The sequence below is a fragment of the Pseudophryne corroboree genome, chromosome 7, assembly GCF_028390025.1.
Source record: "Pseudophryne corroboree isolate aPseCor3 chromosome 7, aPseCor3.hap2, whole genome shotgun sequence".
NCBI lineage: Eukaryota > Metazoa > Chordata > Amphibia > Anura > Myobatrachidae > Pseudophryne > Pseudophryne corroboree.
Window position 1 is genome coordinate 232,956,914 of NC_086450.1, and position 22,271 is coordinate 232,979,184.

Below are 22,271 nucleotides of genomic sequence, written 5' to 3' on the forward strand. Positions count from 1 at the left end.
TAATGCATACTTCCCAACATCGTAATAGACAGAGGAGGGACTTCTTGCGCGGCAAAGCCATGTAAAACCTGAAAAGGGGGCATGGTCTCTACAAAAAGGTGGCGAGGCTTCATGTCAATGCTGCAATAGCGATCCATTTTACATCACTAAGGGGGCATGTGAGCCCCTCTGTCTCTGTGAATTGACGCTGTGTGCATGTGCACAGTGTCTATTCACCGCAGTGCTGCGAGAGACAGGGAGCCTCCCAACTGCCCCCCCCCCCCCCCCCAAACACACACACACACACCTCGGGAAACTGCGACCCACAGGTGGGACAGCCCTAAAAACCAGGACTGTCCCGTGATAATCAGGACCGTTGGGAGGTATGCATAATATATCACGGCATTGCAGTGTGTGTCATAATATGGTGCAGGGGCATAATATGGTGCAAGAAGCATTACTGTATGGGGATTAATATAGTGGAATTCTTTTCTTTCCTGTGGTGGCCGAGGTCTGTTGGTGCAGGGTAAGAAACTGGAGTGCAAGGTAGTCTTTTCCTGTGAGGCCATGCCCATTTTAGCAAGGCCACACACATTTTAGCACTATCCCACCCCTTTTAGCGAGGTCACAACCCCACGTCGGCACATACAAACTTTTATTTATGTCTATGGGAGAGGTGAAGGGGGGGGGGGGGGGGGCATTTTAGAATGTCTATGGGGGAGGGGGTGCATCTTTTTACTGTTCGCACTGGGAGCCAAGTTGTCTAGAAACAAACCTGTTTCTACAAGTCAGGTATAACTGACTGTTACATCAAAGCAAATTTATCTAGGTCTAAAATTATATATTATACATGTTGTTGATTTGCCAGTATATAAAACCACATGATTTTTAGCTAAAGATTAGACTGAATTACTAAGCTGGGCAGTTACAGGGGTATATTCAATTAAAGTCGGATCCATTCCGACATGTATTTGTCGGAATGGATTCGACAACCCCTATTCAATCCCATCTAAAATGTGACTTTTTCAAGTCAAATTTTAGATGGGACCCAGAGGAGGAGAGGGGGGGCCAGCCGCGGTGGGACAGCTGGCGGCATCCAGAGGATATCAGCGCTACGGAGTAGCGCTGCAGCTGGATGTCACTCAGCCGCCCGACCTCACGGCAGCTTCCACCCGGCTCCAACAGCGTGCTGGAGCCGGGTGGAAGCTGCCGTGAGGTCGGGCGGGTGAGTGACATCCAGCGGCAGCGCTACTGTAGCACTGATCTCCTCTGGATGCCGCCGTCTGTCCCCCTGCAGCTCGCCCCCCCTCGCCTCCTCTAGGTCCATCTCATTCCGACATCATTTTGATGTCGCATTGAGATGGTCGAAAACGGGACCAAAACCTGTCGGATTTGGCTCCGTTTTCGACATCAACACGTGGATCGGCAGCTATTTTGCTCTGTCAAAAACTGCCGTCTATTTGACCGACGGCAGTTTTCGACTGCAATTGAATATACCCCTTAACCCAGTGGTTCCCAAACTGTGTGCCGTGGCACCCTGGGGTGCCTCGGGACACTTGGAGGGGTGCCTTGGGTTGGTGGTCCAGAACCAATTCAAATTCTGCATGGTCAATGTAAAAAGCAAAACCAGTGTTAATGGCTGCCAATCATAAAATATATTGACAATCAGAAGCAAATCTTGTCCCTCACCACATAAGGTACCCTAAGGATGACATATAAAGACAATTTACTTAATTTAATACTAGGTGCTTCATCGCGCCCTACGGGCGCTCTTCACACCGTCGCAAGGGGCTACGCCCCCTTAACCCTTGCATGCCTTTCTGGGGTTTAATATTTGTATTATATGGAGTATTACCTGCATTCCTTTGTTAGTGGTTAAATATTGCACAATGAAAGGGCGTGCGATGGTGAAGGAGGCGCAGCCCCTTGCGACGGCGTGAACAGCACCTGCAGGGCACGATGTACAGAATGTAGCGGGTGCGGGGGGGACTGCGGATGGTGTCTGTAGAAGCTGCGGGTGGAGGGGAGGCAGAAGTGGGGGTGGGGCCCGGATGGGGAAGGTTCGGGAGGTGCTGCGCGTGGGGGAGGGGCTGAGGAGTGGGGGATGCAGATGGGGGAGGGGTCCGGAGGCACTGCAGGTGGGGGAGGGGCAGGGGTGCCACGGGTGGGAGAGGGGCAGGTGTGGGGATGTTGTGGATGGGTGAAGGGTTCCGGAGGTGCTGTGGGATGGGTGTGCCGGGGGTTGGGTAGGGGACCGCAGGCACCATGGGTAGGGTAGGGGCAGGTACGGGTGTTGCGGCGGATGGGAAAGGAGGTCCGGAGGTGCTGCAGGTGGTGGAGGGGCAGGTGCGGGGGTGCCATTGGTGGGGGAGGGGTGGGTGAGGGGGGGACCGCAGATGGAGGAGGGTGTCTGCAGATGCTGCGGGTGGAGGGGGGCAGGTGTGGGGGGAGACGTATAAGGGGGGTGAATGGTGGAAGGGGCCTGGAGGTGCTGTGGGTGGTGAAGGGGTGGAGGAGTGGGAGCCACGGGTGGTGTAGGGGGTCTGGAGGCACAGCATGTGGGGGAGGGGTGGAGTGCCGCATGTGGTGGAGGGGAAGGTGCGGAGGTGTAGTGCATTGGGGAGAGGTCTGGAGGCGCTGCGGGTACTGTACATGCCATAAAAGGTAGTTGGAGGGTATGCAGTAACAGGGCCAGGACAGGGGTGACAGGGTCAGTACAGGGTTGACGGGGCCAGGACAGGGGTGACGGTGCCAGGACAGGGGTGACGGGGCCAGGACAGGGGTGACAGGGCCAGGACAGGGTGACAGGGCCAGGACAGAAATGATAGGGACAGGATAGGGGTGACAGGGCCAGGGTAGGGGCGGCAGGACCAGGACAGGGGTGACGGGGCCAGTATAGGGTTGACAGGGCAAGCACAGGGGTGACAGGGCCAGGATAGGGGTAACAGGGCCAGCATAAGGGTGACAGGGCCAGGATAAGGGTGAAAGGGCCAGGATAAGGGTGAAAGAGACAGAATAAGGGTGGCAGGGCAAGGCCAGGGGTGACAGGGACATGACAGAACACAGGGCACGGGAGAGATTGGTATTAGGGACAAAACAGTGGTGACAGACAGATGTGTCTTACCGGAGTCACTGCTGCTGGCTGCTGCTGTTCCATTCCCACCTGTTGGGATCTGCTGCTGCTGGAGACTTGGCATGGCTGACTCTCTCAGGCTGGAGTCCTGCTTTCTCTGCCACACCGCAGACCTCGCGCATCTGCCGGGCACTGTGGTAAGGTGAGACTGGAAATGACTGGTTAGCCCCCAGGAGATGCTGCGGCTGGAGGGAGGAGGGGGTCATAGCATGCACGTGGCGCGGGCCTCACGGCTTCCGGGCACTGTGGTAAGGGGAGACTGGGAGTGACTGGTTAGCTCCCAGGAGACGCTGCGGCTGGAGGGAGGAGTGGGTCAGAGCCTGCAAGCAGCTCGGATTTCTGCAGCGCTACCCGCCAGCTAAAGTGTGTGAATGAGCTGGGCGCACTCCACTGCGGGTGGCAGCGCTGCAGCTAGCGGTGGGGTTGCCGGGGCTGGAGATAACAGAGGCAGTATGAAACCTGCACAGCGGCAGGTGCCCCACTAAACTGCAGCTAAGAAGCGTGGAGTGTGTCAGAAAGTGACGCTCCTCCGCACCAGAGAGACCCTGCTGAGTATGCCGATGTGGGGGGTCAAGCACACAGTGAGCCGGTGCCCGTCTGTCTGTATGACATACCCCTCACACACCCCCATACCTCCCAAATGTCCCGATTTTTGCGGGACAGTCCCATTTTTTGGGGTCTGTCCCGCTGTCCCACCCGCGGGTCGCAGTGTCCGGTGGTGGGGGGGGCAGTTGGAAAGCTCCTGTACTCGCTGTTCTGCTTAGCAGAGCAGCGGTGAATAGTGGAGACAGAGGGAGAGGGGGCATCAGGGGGTACGGATTACGGGGGGGGTTCCAGCAGCAGAGCCGGATTAAGGGGGGGGGTGGCCAGGGGATACGTACCGTTGGCCCCACAGTTTTAGGGGGCCCCCCGGCTGGAGTAGCTCTGTCCCAGCTCAGAAGCTCCCCCCGTCCTGCCAGCAACAGCGGCAGCATTGTGCTACAGTCAGCACACGCTGCTGCATATTGGCCCTCATTCCGAGTTGTTCGCTCGGTAAATTTCATCGCATCGCAGCGATTTTCCGCTTAGTGCGCATGCGCAATGTCCGCACTGCGACTGCGCCAAGTAAATTTGCTATGAAGATAGGATTTTTACTCACGGCTTTTTCTTCGCTCCGGCGATCGTAGTGTGATTGACAGGAAATGGGTGTTACTGGGCGGAAACACGGCGTTTTATGGGCGTGTGGATAAAAACGCTACCGTTTCCGGAAAAACGCGGGAGTGGCTGGAGAAACGGAGGAGTGTCTGGGCGAACGCTGGGTGTGTTTGTGACGTCAAACCAGGAACGACAAGCACTGAACTGATCGCAGATGCCGAGTAAGTCTGAAGCTACTCTGAAACTGCTACGAGGTGTGTAATCGCAATATTGCGAATACATCGTTCGCAATTTTAAGAAGCTAAGATTCACTCCCAGTAGGCGGCGGCTTAGCGTGTGCAATACTGCTAAAATCGCCTTGCGAGCGAACAACTCGGAATGAGGGCCATTGGCAGGTCTGTGGTGTTGCAGGGAGGCAGCAGTCTCCCTGCTTTCTTCTCCCTGTGCGGGTGTGTAGGGGGAGTGACCACCTACTCTGGATTTAGCCCTAGCTGAGGGGCCAAAATCCCATAAAAAAATAAAAACAAAAATCGGAATTTGCATAAGGGGGCGTGGCCGCGCGGGCCGCGATTAGGCCACGCCCCCAACCCACAGCAGGCACAGCAATGAGATAGGGCTCCCCTGTCTCAAGTGCCCTGTGCCCCCCGGACTCATAATCAGCCCTGGGGGCATGCCAGCAGCTCACAGAGCGCTGGGCAAGCCCCCTCACTGACGAAAACGGGGGCCCTCCCGTGAAGCCACGCCCCCTTTTCGCCGAGTGTGTTTCCCTCCTTCTGCCTGGAGAAAGCTCCTGCAGAAAGCTGGGAGGTATGCACCCCTGCCTGTGACATGCCCAATGCCCATACTATCTGCTTCTGCTCCTAGTCTCCTGTAGATTTGGCCAGATCTCTGTGACTCATTTGAATAACTCCGCCCACTGTTGTGACTCCGCCCAGCGTTAGCAAATGAATCACAAGGTCACAGAATAGGGCTATTATATAGGAGATTTATTTCTAAATTTTTCAATAAGAAACTATTGGCTTAGGGGTGCCGTGAAAAAAATTCTGATACTCTAGGGTGCCATGATTCAAAAAAGTTTGGGAACCACTGCCTTAACCACTTAACTGGCAATTTCCCCTCTCCCCGAAAAACCACCCCGAAAATGTAGTTTTTTTTAAATGACACAATTAGGAGAAAAACCTGTTTTTAAACTTGTCCACAAAGATTTTATTAGAATACAAGTAAAAAAAAACAATTATTTTTTAATATTTAAAAAAAATAAAAGTTGTTCAAACATCGGAACATCGGTCACCATCTAAACATCGTGACCATCGATCCCGATGACGGTAATGGGGGAGAGATGTAAGGGGGGAGAGAGGTGGATGACGCTGGGCTGCCTTGTCACTGCTGGCCACAATGATCGGAACAAGGGGGGTGCAGAGCCGCAGCTGTGTTGTTTTTTTTAATGCTGGCAGGAGGGGTGACGCTGGGCTGCCTGCCCGATCTCTGATGGCTGCAGTGATCGGGACAGAGGGAGGAGGCAGGGCATAGCTGCGCTGTTTAGCTTCACTTATGGCCCAATCACTGCACTCAGTGATCGGGATAGAGGTAGGGAAGGTTTGCGCCAGGTGGGAGAAATGCTGAAGGGTTGCCCGATCATTGTATTCAGCAGTGATCGGGATACACTGGGGACAGAGCCGCGGCGGTCTCAGGAGGCTGGCAGGTCCCTCTGAGTGGGAGTTTCAGACTAGTCGCATCAGATGCAACCATGTCAGGAAAGCCCAGCCTGGTATGGTCGCATCTGATGCGACCACGCCAGGCAAGTGGTTAATGGTGGCTGTGGGGTAAATTGAGTTAGTTTGATATTGAGGGCAACATAGTGAGTGCAAGAGTTCTAAGAATCATCAGGGGGAGCACTGGCAAAGAGAAACCCACTTTTGTTGTTTTATTCCCACAAAGGGGCAGATTTATCAAAGCTTGGAGAGAGATAAAGTGGAGAGAGATATAACAACCGAAACCGGGACTGTCCCACTGAATACGGGATGGTTTGGAGGCCAATCAATCAGCTCCTAACTGTAATATTTCAAACACGTCCTTTTACATGGGTTCACTACGATATGCCGGCGGCCGGGCTCCCGGCGACCAGCATACCGGCGCCGGGAGCCCGACCGCCGGCTTACCGACAGTGTGGCGAGCGCAAATGAGCCACGCTACGGGCACGGTGGCGCGCTACGCGCGCCACACTATTTTATTCTCCCTCCAGGGGGGTCGTGGACCCCCACGAGGGAGAATAAGTGTCGGTATGCCGGCTGTCGGGCTCCCGGCGCTGGTATGCTGGTCGCCGGGAGCCCGACCGCCGGCAAACTGAAGACCACCCTTTTACATGACAGTTTAGTAGCTGAATGGCTGGTACTTTATCTCTCTCCACTTTATTTCTCTCCAAGGCTTAGTAAATAGACATTCAGGGAGAGTTGGCAAGTATGTAATGAATGCATCTACTCACATAGCTGTTCTTGTGTAAAACCAGCATACATCACAAACATGAACTTACAGGCTGTATTGAAATGCAAGATCTACAGAAATGTAACCCCCTTTAACCTATAAAGGTACTCTAGGTTACCGATTACCTTGTTGTCTAAAGGGTAACCTCCCATTAAGGGGGTACATTTAACAGTGCCTACAAGTGTTGTATATACCCCTTGCCCTAAGGTAGGATGTGGTATGGGTCACAGAATACTGTACAGCCAATCATTTACACCAATCTGGATTCCTGATCATCATTGTAACCTTAAGCCAGTAGCAACTTAATAGCACAAAAGTTCAAGGTTAGGTGGATACATACAAGGATGGGATCAGTATGATTTACCTACAATCAAAACGCAGACGGTCAAAATACAGACAAGGTCAAAATACCGACATTTAAAATGTCAAATGGTCAAAAAGTTGACACACGTTTGTTTTAAAAAAAAATTGATGTGTATATCGACATGGACACTGTATAAGTGTACCGCGTCCCCTTGCATGGCTTCAGGCACGGTGCCTCACTGCGCTCGGCACACTATTATATTCCTCTTTCACGTCCATGGGATGGTAAAGTATGAACAAGTCTTTTTCAATGAAAACGTAATGAATAACTCATGTAGATTATTTGACCTGTCATTATTTTGAGTGCGTCAACAGTTTTTAATGTCGGTATTTTGACCTTGTCTGTATTTTGACCGTCAGTCAATGGTTTTCGATATTTTGACCGTCGGGATTTTGCTTATAGGTAAATTGAGCGCATTCCAAAAGGATAATACACTGCTCAAAAAAATAAAGGGAATACTTAAACAACACAATGTAACTCCAAGTCAATCACACTTCTATAAAATCAAACTGTCCACTTCGGAAGCAACACTGATTGACAATCAATTTCACATGCTGTTGTGCAAATGGAATAGACAACAGGTGGAAATTATAGGCAATTAGCAAGACACCCCCAATAAAGGAATTGTTCTGCAAGTGGTAACCACAGACCACTTCTCAGCTCCTATGCATTCTGGCTGATGTTTTGGTCACTTTTGAAAGCTGCCGGTGCTTTCACTCTAGCGGTAGCATGAGACAGAGTCTAAAACCCACACAAGTGGCTCAGGTAGTGCAGCTCTTCCAGGATGGCACATCAATGAGAGCTGTGGCAAGAAGGTTTGCTGTGTCTGTCAGCGTAGTGTCCAGAGCATGGAGGCGCTACCAGGAGACAGGCCAGTACATCAGGAGACGTGGAGGAGGCCAGAGGAGGGCAACAACCCAGCAGCAGGACCGCTACCTCCGCCTTTGTGCAAGGAGGAACAGGAGGAGCACTGCCAGAGCCCTGCAAAATGACCTCCAGCAAGCCACAAATGTGCATGTTTCTACTCAAACAATCAGAAACAGACTCCATGAGGGTGGTATGAGGGCCCGATGTCCACAGGTGGGGGTAGTGCTTACAGCCCAACACCGTGCAGGACGTTTGGCATTTGCCAGGGAACACCAAGATTGGCAAATTCACCACTGGCGCCCTGTGCTCTTCCCAGATGAAAGCAGGTTCTCACTGAGCATATGTGACAGACGTGACAGAGTCTGGAGACGCCAAGGAGAACGTTCTGCTGCCTGCAACATCCTCCAACATGACCGATTTGGCAGTGGGTCAGTAATGGTGTGGGGTCGCATTTCTTTGGGGGGCCGCACAGCCCTCCATGTGCTCGCCAGAGGTAGCCTGACTGCCATTAGGTACCGAGATGAGATCCTCAGACCCCTTGTGAGACCATATGCTGGTGTGGTTGGCCCTGGGTTCCTCCTAATGCAAGACAATGCTAGACCTCATATGGCTGGAGTGTGTCAGCAGTTCCTGCAAGATGAAGGCATTGATGCTATGGACTGGCCCGCCCGTTCCCCAAACCTGAATCCAATTGAGCACATCTGGGACATCATGTCTCGCTTCATCCACCCATGCCACGTTGCACCACAGACTGTCCAGGAGTTGGCGGATGCTTTAGTCCAGGTCTGGATGGAGATCCCTCAGGAGACCAACTGACACCTCATCAGGAGCATGCACAGGCATTGTAGGGAGGTCATACATATGTGGAGGCCACACACACACTACTGAGCCTCATTTTGACTTGTTTTAAGGACATTACATCAAAGTTGGATCAGCCTGTAGTGTATTTTTCCACTTTAATTTTGAGTGTGTCACCAAATCCAGACCTCCATGGGTTAATAAATTTGATTTTCATTGATAATTTTTGTGTGATTTTGTTGTCAGCACATTCAACTATGTAAAGAACAAAGTATTTAATAAGAATATTTCATTCTTTCAGATCTAGGATGTGTTGTTTAAGTGTTCCCTTTATTTTTTTGAGCAGTGTACATAACGGGTAACAATAGACACCAAATTTCATAACAATTATTAATTCACTATAACACCTACCACTAAGTTCAGTTATCAGTTATAAACTGGTTCATATACAGCAAGGGTGGCTGGACTTTTGGAACCTGGGATCTACTCTTTGTTCACTTACTGGTGATCTACCGTCATAAAATAACAACACCAATACTGACGCACACATTTAAAAATAGCATTAAGAATGACTCCATCAAATAACAACATAATAATGCATACATTTAAAAAATATAGCATTAAGAATGACGCCATCAAATAACACCACCAATAACGCACATAGGGGGTAATTCAGAGTTGATCGCAGCAGCAAATTTGTTAGCAGTTGGGCAAAACCATGGGGGTCATACCGAGTTGTTCGCTGCATAGCGATCAGTTGAAAAACCCGGCAAATCTGTGCATGCGTATGCACCGCAATGCGCACGCACCGCAATGCGCACGCATGGCGTACGGGTACAAAGAGCATCGTGGTTTTGCGCAGGTTCTAGCGACGCTTTCAGTCGCACAGCCAATCGCAAGGAGATTGACAGAAAGTGGGAGTTTCTGGGTGGCAACTGACCATTTTCTGGGAGTGTCATTCGTCGCAGCAATCATCGCGTAGAATAAGTAACTACAGGGCTGGTCTTATTTTGCACAAAATGTGTTTGCAGCCGCACTAATGCACAGGCGTTCGCACTCTTGCAAAGCGAAAATGCACTTCCCCGTGGGCGACTATGCGTTTGCATGGCTGCTAAAAGTAGCTAGCGAGCGATCAACTCGGAATGAGGGCCCATGTGCACTGCAGGCGTGGCAGATATAACATTTGCAGAGAGAGTTAGATTTGGGTGGGTTAAATTGTTTCTGTGCAGGGTAAATACTGGCTGCTTTATTTTTACACTGCATTTTAGATTTCAGTTTGAACACACCCCACTCAAATCTAACTCTCTCTGCACATGTTATATCTGACCCCCTGCAGTTCACATGGTTTTGCCCAACTGCTAACAAATTTGCTGCTGCGATCAACTCTGAATTAGGCCCATACACCCATGTGCAGAATACCCCCCTTTCCACTCCCATTGCAGAACAGCCCGCTGTGCAACATACCCCCATGTGGTGATTCCTCCCCATGCAGTATATCCCCTCCCCCTTCCAGTGCAGAACAGCCCGCTGTGTGACATCCCTTTCTGCATACCTCCCAACTGTCAGGATTTTCTTGGGGCTGTCCCGCTGTCCCACCCGCAGTGGGGGAGGGGCAGTTGGGAAGCTCTGTCACTCGCTACTCTGCATCTATTCACTAGAGACAAAGGGAGAGGGGGCATGCCAGCAGCTCATAGAGTGCTGGGAATGCCCCCTCAATGACGAAAATCCATTCCCCTGAGGCCACGGTCCCTTTGTCCCATACTCAGGGGTGCACTTCTCCGTATACACTACATTTTAACCTCATACCAGTGTTACATTACTCCTTCACCTCACAAATGTAAATTTTGCAACATATTTATGTGTAAACTCTATTATAACCCCTACATGGGGTTACATAAATATGGTAATGATGCTGCCACAGGGATTTGTGTAAAGATGCTCACTGACAGCGTTTCTGATCCAACACTTGCGTACGGAAGACGCACCTTTGGTTGCACATCGGTTGTAACATTGCACCCCTGAGCCATCCTATTGCCTTGGAATGTCCATTGCAAGTAAGCTACCGGAGAAAAATATTTTATTCATATGTGCCATGATCGGGGAAATCCTAAAGTATGCAATATCATGGCCAGTCAAGGGTGCAGCCAGAACTCTGTGTGCTCTATATGAAGGAGCCCTTTCCTCTTTATATAAGCTGACCATATTATCCCTTTAACCTGGGACACTCCAGAATTACACAGGTTCTGTGGCTGCTTAAAACCATGTGAAATGCAGGCTTATTGGCCCTCATTCCGAGTTGTTCGCTCGCTAGCTGCTTTTAGCAGCATTGCACACGCTAAGCCGCCGCCTACTGGGAGTGAATCTTAGCTTTGCAGAATTGCGAACGAAAGATTTGCATAATTGCGAATAGAAATTTCTTTGCAGTTTCTGAGTAGCTCGGGACTTACTCTGTGTCATGACTGAGGTTTTGTGAACCCGGTGTTAGTGAAGTCTGTGCGGGCGACTGGAGAATTATATGAATACTACCACTGACCTGGTTGGGAGTGTTGTGGACTCGGGGCTTCTTCCGGTGACTGGGAAGAGGAACCGCAGCAGAGATGGCCGAATCTAGGTTCTCCCCATGCAGGATTAGGTCGGCAGACAGAGGGCACGTGTGAACGCTGAAGGTCTCCTGAAAGACAGAACTGGAAAGGCGCTGATGAATCAGTGAAGAATACCAGGTACAACTGCGCTAAAGTGCACTGGATGCTTGGAGACACTGAGGTGCTAGGAGGCACGGAAGTGCTTGGAGACACTGGGGTGCGTAGAGACACTGGGGTGCGTAGAGACACTGGGGTGCTTGGAGGCACTGAGATGCCGGAAGCACAGAGATGCTGAAGCACGGAGACGCTGGAGGAACGAGGTGCTGAGGCACGGGGGTGCTGAGGCACGAGGTGCTGGAGGCACGAGGTGCTGAGACACGGAGATGCTGGAAGCACGGAGATGCTAGAGGCACGAGGTGCTGAGGCACGGAGGTACTGAGGCATGGAGGTACGGAGGTGCCGAGGCACTGAGGTGCTGGGAGGCACTGAGGTACTGAGGCACGGAGGTGCTGAGGCACGGAGGTACTGAGACACTGAGGTACTGAGACACTGAGGTACTGAGACACTGAGGTACTGAGACACTGAGGTACTGAGACGCTGAGGCACGGAGACGCTGAGGCACGGAGATGCTGAGGCACGGAGATGCTGAGGCACGGAGATGCTGCAGGGATACGGGAGCTCTGGAGATCACAACTACAACAGCAGTAAAGATGAACCACGGCAGCTGTGGTTTTCAGTTGAAACTATGGAATATAATACTGTGCCTTTAAGATGAACCACTGCAGCTGTGCCTTTACTTTGAGACTCGTGGAAATAGTGATCATCAGTGGCAACACAAAAGTAAACCAAACAGGGTAACAAGGAACAGAGTTTTCACAGGAACTAGAGTATAAAGGTTACCTTTAGGGAGCTCAGCTTGAAGACTCACACATAGCTGTGAGTGTGACACAAGGAACTGGCCCAGTTTCTAACTCAGCCTCCAAACTTATACTTCCTGGTTCTTGGTGATTGGTGAGCAGGATTAGGTGATGCAGAGAGTCTCAGGCTGGCAGAGGATTGGACAACTCTGGATCAGGTGAACAGTCACTGTCATGTGACTACTCCAGACTAGGCTGTGATGTAGAATGAGGCCTAGCAGGCCGAGAGAACACTGAAGCCTGAACTTCATATTACTGAATTCAGCCTCACACAGGAGATCACCACAGGTGGAGCTAATTAACTATTACCTTTCAGGCAGAGAACTCAGGAAAACTCATAGTGCTGACAAGCTGTTTAACTCAGTGAGTAAAAGACACAGGATCCGGGACAGATGGCAGGGGTAAGTCACCAAATATGAAACCTACAGTCAGGATTGTGACAGTATCCCCCTTTTCAAGGGTGGACTCCGGACACCCATCTTGAATCTTAGAGGAACTTGAGAAATTCATACGGAAGAATGTAGGACCTTCGTTGATGCCTCTTCTTCTTACGGGAACATTTGGTTTTGACCAGGGAGAGTGGAATCTCCTGTAAAGAAAAAACTTCCTTAGAAAACATGGGACCTCCCCTGAAAGAAGTAGCATCATGAACTGGATCAAATTCAGAGTCTGAGTCCAAGTCTATTGGAAGATACCAATCTTCTTTGGGAGTAACTACATCCGCTTTGTAAGCTGCAATAACAAGTTCAGAACAACACAAGGAACTTGGAGTGGAATCAATGGAAACATAACCAACACTTAAATCAACAGGCTGTTGTATTTGTACTGTTTTCCAATTCTTGGCATTCCTGAAATTCCTAATGTATTGGTTCATCAAGGCATTATCTTGCTCAGAAAGCGATGGGTCAGAAAACAGAGCATTGGCTGAATGTTCTGAAGACTGAGTGGAGGATGAAATTGGACTCAAGGAAACAGATGCCACTGAAACAACATTAGACTGAGGTACCCATTCAGACATTAGGTCAATAGCCTTGGTATTTTTCTTGACTTTAGATGCTACAGCAGAATTATCCCGACATCGAGGAGAAGAGGTATTAGAATTCCCCGCAGAAGCTGTGGACTCAGTGCTGGAAGACAAGGAAACAGAATCAGAGACAGACTGAAGTCTAATTTTAGAACTAGATGGTGGAAGTCCTTTACTGGGACCAACAGACAAAAGTTCTTTACTCGGACCAATGCTTGGAATCGGTTTGTGTCCAGATGAGTTTGAACAGACTGAAACTGGAGAAATCTTTGGCTGGACGAGTAGGACTGGATTGGATCCGAGGATACTTGAATTGGCTGGAGCCAAAGGAGACTGACCAGGCTGGGCCTGGAGTACTGCTGGACCGGCTGGAACCGGGACGGACTGACCAGGCTGGACCTGGAGTATTGCTGGACCGGCTGGAACCGGGACGGACTGACCAGGCAGAGCCTGGAGTATTGCTGGACCGGCTGGAACCGTGACAGACTGACCAGGCTGGGCCTGGAGTATTGCTGGACTGGCTGGAACCGGGACGGACTGACCAGGCAGGGCCTGGAGTATCGCTGGACCGGATAGAACCGGGACGGACTGACCAGGTGGAGCCTGGAATAGAGCTGGACCGGCAGGAGCCCCCTCATCACGGGGCTGGGCTGAGGCAAGAACCCCCTCTTCACGGGGCTGGGCTGAAGCAAGAGCCCCCTCTTCACGGGGCTGGGCTGAAGCAAGAGCCCCCTCTTCACGGGGCTGGGCTGCACTCTGTAGACTCTCTGGCTGGGCAGCACTCTGTAGACTCTCTGGCTGGGCAGCACTTTGTAGACTCTCTGGCTGGGCAGCACTCTGTAGACTCTCTGGCTGGGCAGCACTCTGTAGTCTCTCTGGCTGGGCAGCACTCTGTAGTCTCTCTGGCTGGGCAGCACTAAGTAGTCTCTCTGGCTGGGCAGCACTCTGTAGTCTCTCTGGCTGGGCAGCACTCTGTAGTCTCTCTGGCTGGGCAGCACTCTGTAGTCTCTCTGGCTGGGCAGCACTCTGTAGTCTCTCTGGCTGGGCAGCACTCTGTAGTCTCTCTGGCTGGGCAGCACTTTGTAGTCTCTCTGGCTGGGTAGCACTCTGTAGTCTCTCTGGCTGGGCAGCACTCTGTAGTCTCTCTGGCTGGGCAGCACTCTGTAGTCTCTCTGGCTGGGAAGCACTCTGTAGTCTCTCTGGCTGGGCAGCACTCTGTAGTCTCTCTGGCTGGGCAGCACTCTGTAGTCTCTCTGGCTGGGCAGCACTCTGTAGTCTCTCTGGCTGGGCAGCGCTTTGAAGACTCTCTGGGGCTGGACCCTCTGAACCCCTCTCTGGGGCTAAAGACACGGACGCCCCTCGTTGGGCTGAAGACACGGATGCCCCTCGTTGGGCTGAAGACACGGATGCCCCTCCTTGGGCTGAAGACACGGAAGCCCCTCCTTGGGCTGAAGACACGGAAGCCCCTCCTTGGGCTGAAGACACGGAAGCGCCTCCTTGGGCTGCAGACACGGATGCCCCTCCTTGGGCTGAAGACACGGATGCCCCTCCTTGGGCTTAAGACACGGATGCCCCTCCTTGGGCTGAAGACACGGATGCCCCTCCTTTCCTGAAGACACGGATGCCCCTCCTTGGGCTGAAGACACGGACTCCTCTGTGACTCTAAATGGCTTGAATATTCTTCTCTGGACACCCAACTTGGGATAAGGTCTTTTAATCACCGGACCCCAGTCATAAATTTGAGTCTCTTTCAGAGTAGCCATCTTGATACCCCTGTCAGCAGTAGCAGGATCGGCTACTGTGGATGACTTGTAGACATGAGCACTGTGAAACTGAGATTTGTCACCATTCCCTGGCTTACGAAGAATGCAATCTTTAACAAAATGACCGGAATTTCCACAGTAAAGACAGAGGTGTAGCTCCCTACGCCGCTGGCGTTCAGCTTCAGAGAGTTTGGGCCGTGGATAGCTCTGATGAACAACTTTTCCTTGCACAGAGGAAGAGACTCTATTAACTGGATGGGACAAAACAGGATCAACAACGTTGGTAGTATTCCTGAAGAGATCAGGCATCACAGAAAGAATACTAGACAAAAGTTCTTGTAACTGTAATAACATATGGAAGAAAATCTGCAGTTGGTCAGGAGTCTTAGTGCAGAAGGTCAGAGAATCTCTGGTGAAAGAATTCCGCTGCAGACACTGTGCTAATTGATGCTGAGTCGACTCCAAACCCTCCAAGCGTCCTGCAATATTGCTTAGGAGGTCCTGCGTCAGACAAACACTTTCGGCCGGGTCCATGTGGCCAGTTCCTACTGTCATGACTGAGGTTTTGTGAACCCGGTGTTAGTGAAGTCTGTGCGGGCGACTGGAGAATTATATGAATACTACCACTGACCTGGTTGGGAGTGTTGTGGACTCGGGGCTTCTTCCGGTGACTGGGAAGAGGAACCGCAGCAGAGATGGCCGAATCTAGGTTCTCCCCATGCAGGATTAGGTCGGCAGACAGGGGGCACGTGTGAACGCTGAAGGTCTCCTGAAAGACAGAACTGGAAAGGCGCTGATGAATCAGTAAAGAATACCAGGTACAACTGCGCTAAAGTGCACTGGATGCTTGGAGACACTGAGGTGCTAGGAGGCACGGAAGTGCGTAGAGACACTGGGGTGCGTAGAGACACTGGGGTGCGTAGAGACACTGGGGTGCGTAGAGACACTGGGGTGCTTGGAGGCACTGAGATGCCGGAAGCACGGAGATGCTGAAGCACGGAGACGCTGGAGGCATGAGGTGCTGAAGCACGGGGGTGCTGAGGCACGAGGTGCTGGAAGCACGGAGGCGCTGAGGCACGGAGGTACTGGAGGCACGAGGTGCTGAGACACGGAGATGCTGGAAGCATGGAGATGCTAGAGGCACGAGGTGCTGAGGCACGGAGGTGCTGGGAGGCACTGAGGTACTGAGGCACGGAGGTGCTGAGGCACGGAGGTGCGAATAGAAATTTCTTTGCAGTTTCTGAGTAGCTCGGGACTTACTCTGTGTCATGACTGAGGTTTTGTGAACCCGGTGTTAGTGAAGTCTGTGCGGGCGACTGGAGAATTATATGAATACTACCACTGACCTGGTTGGGAGTGTTGTGGACTCGGGGCTTCTTCCGGTGACTGGGAAGAGGAACCGCAGCAGAGATGGCCGAATCTAGGTTCTCCCCATGCAGGATTAGGTCGGCAGACAGAGGGCAAGTGTGAACGCTGAAGGTCTCCTGAAAGACAGAACTGGAAAGGCGCTGATGAATCAGTGAAGAATACCAGGTACAACTGCGCTAAAGTGCACTGGATGCTTGGAGACACTGAGGTGCTAGGAGGCACGGAAGTGCTTGGAGACACTGGGGTGCGTAGAGACACTGGGGTGCTTGGAGGCACTGAGATGCCGGAAGCACGGAGATGCTGAAGCACGGAGACGCTGGAGGCACGAGGTGCTGAGGCACGGGGGTGCGGAGGCACGAAGTTCTGGAGGCACGAGGTGCTGAGACACGGAGATGCTGGAAGCACGGAGATGCTAGAGGCACGAGGTGCTGAGGCACGGAGGTGCTGAGGCACTGAGGTGCTGGAGGCACTGAGGTACTGAGGCACGGAGGTGCTGAGGCACGGAGGTACTGAGGCACGGAGGTACTGAGACACTGAGGTACGGATATGCTGAGGCACGGAGATGCTGAGGCACGGAGATGCTGCAGGGATACGGGACCTCTGGAGATCACAACTACAACAGCAGTAAAGATGAACCACGGCAGCTGTGGTTTTCAGTTGAAACTATGGAATATAATACTGTGCCTTTAAGATGAACCACTGCAGCTGTGCCTTTACTTTGAGACTCGTGGAAATAGTGATCATCAGTGGCAACACAAACGTAAACCAAACAGGGTAACAAGGAACAGAGTTTTCACAGGAACTAGAGTATAAAGGTTACCTTTAGGGAGCTCAGCTTGAAGACTCACACATAGCTGTGAGTGTGACACAAGGAACTGGCCCAGTTTCTAACTCAGCCTCCAAACTTATACTTCCTGGTTCTTGGTGATTGGTGAGCAGGATTAGGTGATGCAGAGAGTCTCAGGCTGGCAGAGGATTGGACAACTCTGGATCAGGTGAACAGTCACTGTCATGTGACTACTCCAGACTAGGCTGTGATGTAGAATGAGGCCTAGCAGGCCGAGAGAACACTGAAGCCTGAACTTCATATTACTGAATTCAGCCTCACACAGGAGATCACCACAGGTGGAGCTAATTAACTATTACCTTTCAGGCAGAGAACTCAGGAAAACTCATAGTGCTGACAAGCTGTTTAACTCAGTGAGTAAAAGACACAGGATCCGGGACAGATGGCAAGGGTAAGTCACCAAATATGAAACCTACAGTCAGGATTGTGACACTCTGCCACTGCGATCAGTTCAGTCAGTTTCGTTCCTGGTTTGACGTCACAAACACACCCAGCGTTCGCCCAGACACTCCCCCGTTTCTCCAGCCACTTCCGCGTTTTTCCCAGAAACGGCAGCGTTTTTCCGCACACAACCATAAAACGGCCAGTTTCCGCCCAGAAACACCCACTTCCTGTCAATCACACTACGATCACCAGAACGATGAAAAATCCTTGTTATGCCGTGAGTAAAATACTAACTTTTGCGTAAAATAACTAAGCGCATGCGCTCTGCGAATCTTGCACATGCGCAGTAAGCGACTAATCGCAATATAGCGAAACTCGGCAACGAGCGAACAACTCAGAATGAGGGCCATAGTCAGGCAGCCACAGAACCTCTGTAATTCATGAGTGTCCCAGATTAAAGGTATAGGGGGTCATTCCGAGTTGTTAGCTCGTTATTTTTTTTTCGCTACGGAGCGATTAGTCGCAAACTGCGCATGCGCAATGTACGCAGTGCGCCTGCGCCAAGTAAATTAGCACAAAAGTTTGGTAATTTACTCACGGCGTAACAAAGTTTTTTCATCGCTCTGCTGATCGTAGTGTGATTGACAGGAAGTGGGTGTTTCTGGGCGGAAACTGGCCATTTTATGGGAGTGTGCGAAAAAACGCAGGCATTCGAGTTGCAAAACGCAGGAGTGGCTGGAGAAACGTGGGAATGGTTGGGCAAACGCTGGGTGTGTTTGTGACGTCAAACCAGGAACGAAAAGGACTGAGCTGGTCGCAATGGCTGAGTAAGTCTGGAGCTACTCAGAAACTGCTAAGAAATTTCTATTCGCAATTCTGCTAATCTTTCATTTGCAATTCTGCTAAGCTAAGATACACTCCCAGAGGGCGGCGGCTTAGCGTGTGCAATGCTGCTAAAAGCAGCTAGCGAGCGAACAACTCGGAATCACCCCCATAATATGGTCAGCCTACTTTATAGAGCTAAAACAGTGGGCCTAATTTAGATCTGATCACAGCAGCAAATTTGTTAGCAGTTGGACAAAACCATAGGGGTAATTACGAGTTGTTCGCTATTCTTTTCATTCGCACAACATATTCGCAAAATTGCGAATACGTTGCACAATAGCTAATATCCGCCACCAAAGTATTTTTGCTATTTCGTACGCAGTAGTACACAAAGTAGGCGTATGCCAAAATACATCGCACTAATGCAAACCCATCGCATTACCACAAACCTCATCGTAAAAATCCAAACTTATCGTAGATTTACAAATTCTTCTTAAAATTGCACACGCTTTTGCTAAAAAACGCACAGCAATGGGTTTTTTTTTTAAGTTAAATTACACCTTTCAGTTCAAACTCAACAAGCCTTCCTCAATTACGTTTCCAATTAGTGTAATGACTGATAATGGTCATGACCAATTAAGTCTTCAAAGAATACCTGCAGAACACTTTGTAGGCATAATTGGCCATCAACATTTTTGTGCTTTGATTTAAAAGAAATAGATGTAAATGTGCATGGGCTAATGCTATTTTTTTTTTTTGGTGTAGAGGTGTAGTGTGTGAATAAATGTGTTTACATGTTTTTCAAATCAATAAGCTCCTAACTGTCATAAATTATTTTGTTTTGGTGTAATTTAAAATACTAATCTTAAGTAAGATGTGTGAACTGTTTTACGTCACCAATTTCTGCATGCCAATCTGCTGTTCTTTTATAGCATTAATAAACACAACACCCGCTTAACTTGAACAACATTTTTTTTTATTTTTTGTCATTTTTTTTTCACGATAAATAACTTTTTTGGTATAAAACAAAAATTTTTAAAAATTTTTTAGAAAAATGTTTCTAACACTTCAAAATCGGCCAGCACGGCCCTCAAATTGTTTTTTATCCTGGCCACAATTCCTGGCAAAGTTGTGGGATCTCCAACTGCAACATCTGAAATGTAGAGGCAAAATAAACATTACAAACTTACTCACATTACCTATTATACAAGCAAGGCACAAAGCACACTTTAATGCAGGCATGTCCAAACTGCGGCCCTCCAGTTGTTGTGAAACTACATATACCAGCATGCCTTGACACAGTTTTGGGGTCAGAGAATTGAAAAGCTGTGTCAGGGCATGCTGGGATGTGTAGTTTCTCAACAGCTGGAGGGCCGCAGTTTGGACAGGCCTGCTTTAATGGCAAAGTGACTACATCATGGTTGTTTTAAGGATAAATCAGTAGCAGAACACACAAGCCTGCTCAGCAATGTTTTTTTTTTAATTATTAATTTTTTATAAAGTGTACCACACCATGGGGTACATTTACTAATATGGGAGTTCTATTTAAGATGGGACGTTGACCATAGCAACCAATCAAATTCAACATATTATCTTGTAGAAGGGGCCAAAAAAATTACAAGTATAATCTTATTGGTTGCCATGGGCAACATCCCATCTTAAAGAGAACTACCATCTTAGTAAATGTAACACCATGTTGGGATTCATTTACATCTGGAGTGAAGCAGACTTATCTTTTGTGGTGTTTGCCCTGCATCATCACACTGCATATCAACATCTTCAGAAGGCCAACATATCCTAGCATGCCCACACTCCCTGAAAGCCTGCCTTACTACATAAGGTCAAACAGGTTTTTAAAATTCAAATAATCATTTTGTGAGTGTAACTTTCACAACACAAATCATTTTGTCGTTAGCCTGGCTAACAAAGTGAAGCATGCAAGTTGAATGTGCAAATATTAGGAATACCCAGGCACAAGTGTAAAAGACCAACAACATACTAAACTCCACTCAGGTCTAACTGTTTCACTGACAACCTAGCACATATAAACCCTGTTGTCCTGGCAACCCTGTCGACCTAATGAGTGTCGACCTAGAGTGGACAGCCTAAACATTGCACACATAGACTCTGTACATCTAATGATACTCACATAAATGTACAAGCAACATCCATACCATGAAGAAGAACACAAACATTTTTCCTTGGGCCAAGATTGGCCACAGTACACCACTGCATGTATTGTAATTGTAAGTGTAAGTAGATAACCAATACATTTTAAATGTTTAAAAACTTACTCTCATCTGCCACATGCGGACTCCCCGGAATATCCGCTGGGGCTTCTGCTGCCCATTCACTGGGTGGAGAAGGCGGTTGGATGGGGGAAGGAGGCTGGATGTGGGTAGGAGGCTGGATTGGGGAAGGAGGCTGGATTGGGGAAGGAGGAGGGATTGGGGAGCTGTTTTCAGAGGGTGGGTCTGATTGAGAGGGGGAGTGGGGCGGAGAGGGTGTTTGGGCAACAGAGGGGGAGGGGGCCAAAGAGGGGGACTGGGAAAGAGAGGGGGAGGTGGCCGGAGTGGTTGTTTGGCCTTTAGAGGGGGAGGGGGACAGAGATGGGTATTGGTAAAGAGAGGGGGAGGGGGGCTGAGAAGGGGACTGGGAAGGAGAGGGGGATTGGGCGACAGAAGGGGAGGGGGGCTGAGAAGGGGATTGGTTGGGGCTCCCAGCAGCAGCAGCTTGCCGTTGTACTCGCCCTAGAATGACATATGTAATATTTAGGTTGTAGCATGAAAAATTATAACAACAGCATTTTTCAGTTACACTGTTCTGTCCCATGTTAAAGACAGAGGGGTAACATTAATAGGTTTTTCTAATTTTAAAACTGGTGATGTTGCCCATAGCAACCATTCAGATTATACGTAACATTTATTAAGCTGCTTCTAGAATATAATAGATTGAATCTGATTGGTTGCTATAGGCAACATCACCAGTTCTAAAAACCTCCCACCTTATTAAATTGACCCCACTGAGCAAGTTATTGGGTTCAGTTGACAGCCTGTGTAGCAACTCTGTACAACAACATGCACTTTTTCAGAAGCACCTTGCTACACAGTCAGTACTGCTTGCCCTAACCACACACACTGTGTCATGTTTATTCTACAATAGTTCATTGTCAGTGTGCAAATTTTCACACTATCACTTAGTGAAAATAGACAAAGTTTATGCTAATAATCTCAGTGTTATTTAATGTAACATGAAACTTACTGCGCCTACGTATATCACGGATTTGTTGGCGGAGTTCCGCCAACAGGTCCAACGTGCGCCTGCGGAGGTCGCTCTAGCGCCTCTCCAGCTGGATGATGGTCCTCCTGCTCCGGGCGCGGGTTCGCAATAAGCGGCGGACCTCCACGTAGGCCTCGCGCTTTACCCTATTTGGGATAAAGGGCCCTGCGCGGCCTGCGCGGCGGTCCATTACCGCTACCAACACGCGCAGCTCACGGTGTGTAAATGCTGCTGCGCGCATGATGGCAATGGCGTTTTCCATATATGGGCTTATATTTATAGTGTGTGGTGGCATGTGATTGGTTGTAATTGTATGGTGTCATCTAATAAACTTTATTGATGTGTGCATTGCATAAACTTTATTGTTTTGTGCATTGCTGTGAAGGACAGCGATGGGGCAGTTCGCTATAGCAGAAATTCGCAGCCGCGGAAAAAACATAAAAAACAATACGTACACTCACAATTACACACACACACTCACATACACACACAAACACTCACTCAAAATCACACACACACACACACA